The following is a 2,234-nucleotide window of genomic DNA, read 5'->3' on the forward strand; positions in this document are numbered from 1 at the left end:
CCAATATCTATTCGAATATCCGATATTTTATTTATTCATTACATCCATCAATTCCATTCATTGCCTTAAGGCCTTAAGGCCTTTCGGTTTATTAGCAAAGGTTAAAAAGCACACCTGGAGCGGCTCGATCGTTCTAGAGAGGGCTATTGCTCGAAACTTTGGAAATTAGTCAGGGCTTACCAGATCCAATTGGCATTGACTAGCGTTAATAGGAAACTGTATAGAATGAGTTTAAATAGAATCAAGCCTTTGCAAAGAATGGGTCGTGTGTGGGTCTTGGTGGTATCACTCCTGTTCAAATCTGCAGAAGTGCTATGTGAACCTGTACTGCGGATGCCGTCCTTCCTTTGCATTCCGCCATATGTTGCCGTACAGGGACGATGTGCTCTGCCCACTTCACCGCAGCCCAGCCTCTATCCATATTTAACTGACGTGCCAACAAATATGCCTAAAGAGACAACGCAGACATTCCAGATGACGATTATTACCACAGCCTCATCGGCAAACACTATTACTGCCGCAGAGGTATGATATGGAATGCTATATTGTATTAAGATTTCCACTGTGTTACATCCGTTATATGTGTATATACCTTTCACAGAATACGCAAGCGACATCATACACCGACACCATGCCGGATGTTTTCAGAACAATTGTTCCGGAGGAGATAAGCCTGCCAACTTTACCAACAAATTATCTTCCTCAAACAAACATTCCTCAACCAGTTATTCCACATGTTTCTAGACCAGGTATTCCTGAAAAAGAAATCCCAAGTAGACCATCAATAGTCGCCCCTAAAAAAAATATTCCTCAACTAGTGGCTCCAAATATTTCTATGCCAGTGAATCATTTCATAAAGTATCCAAATTTACCAAATTTTTTTCTTCCCAATATTTCTATGCCAGTTATTCCTTATATAAACTTCCCAAAAATCCCAAAAATCACCCTCCCTAGAAGCCCTCCGCGCTTCCCAAATAATTATCTATTTCCTAGTACATTTTTCCCCTAGTATTCCCTAGTAGCCTTCCATGGGAGTTCTCTATTTTGCATGGTATGAAATACAATATTTGTTGCTGCGCGGGTAATCCTCGTCCGTAGTCCTTATATCATCGCGTGTTTCTCTGTGCAAGGGGTCTCTGATTTGGTCATGGAAATTCATGTTTTAATTTAATGCAAATTGTACACTGATTATGCTGTCAGCCTCGATAGAGGCCCCACATATGTACACATTTTAATGATATATGTACATGTTAATACCGACTGTTCTGGGGAATGTTGGCTACAACTTAATCATTTAAAATTTAAAATTGATATGTTAATACTTTATTCGCCTGATTTTGAAATGGCAATGTTTGCTCAATTACGAAATAGTTCACAATGCATTTAGATTGCCTCCCTTTAGGCCTCCCTAGCACGACTTTCAGCAACTTGTATCGATTGGCTTTGATTTGTAATAACTTGAGAAAATGTCTTTGTTGCATTTCAAATTTCATTTTGATGTTGATGTGGCACCTCCGATCAAAGTAAAGTCCTTACAAATGTATTGAGATATTCTTTACTGAAAGTTTTGTTACAGTAAATCTGAGAATAAAATTCATTAAAACAAATTCAATAGCACTCAAATCCATGCAGATTCAGCTGACTTACAGTCAGCAGCAGCCCGAAATTCAATTAATTATACAAACTTAAATGAAAACCCATACACACACCCATGCTGGCGTCATTATCAGGCAGTGGCAGCAACAGCAGGCCCTGCCACATCCGACAAATGCAATGCGGGAACATGCTGCAGCAGCAACAACTACGATAATGCTGCGGAATAGTCAAAATCTCTAACACACAACAGCTGGAAGACAATACGAAGGCGCAAACCCAAATCAACGGCAACATCCGTGGGGGATGCGAGAATGTTTATGCACATTATGAACAAGCATCGGTTGCACGGGACCCGCAGAGAGGGGTAGAGAGACATATGTATATATCCACATATATATAGAGGGGCATACCTATCACATAAACGTTTTGTGCATTGCAAATCTGTTTCCCTGCTGCTGCCGCTATTGCCCCTGCTGGTGGCAGACAGCGCCCAGAATCCGGATGCGACCCCATTTCAAATCCATCCAAATTATGCACGAAAATTATGTGTGCGAAAGCGAAAATTTCCACAGACAAAATTATGGTTTTCCCAGTTGTTCAACGGTTCTGCTTCTGCGACTACGACTGGATTTGTATGG

The 2,234-nt window shown here is 40.7% G+C and overlaps 1 long non-coding RNA gene across 1 annotated transcript; it reads left to right on the top strand.

The window, feature by feature from the left end:
• Positions 1–228: 228 nt before the first annotated feature.
• Positions 229–1,106, top strand: LOC6898829 (uncharacterized). Its single transcript, XR_001452353.2, has 2 exons — positions 229–525; positions 602–1,106. It is a non-coding gene; the product is annotated as an uncharacterized lncRNA (long non-coding RNA).
• The last annotated feature ends 1,128 nt before the right edge of the window (positions 1,107–2,234 follow it).

The sequence above is a fragment of the Drosophila pseudoobscura genome, chromosome 3, assembly GCF_009870125.1.
Source record: "Drosophila pseudoobscura strain MV-25-SWS-2005 chromosome 3, UCI_Dpse_MV25, whole genome shotgun sequence".
NCBI lineage: Eukaryota > Metazoa > Arthropoda > Insecta > Diptera > Drosophilidae > Drosophila > Drosophila pseudoobscura.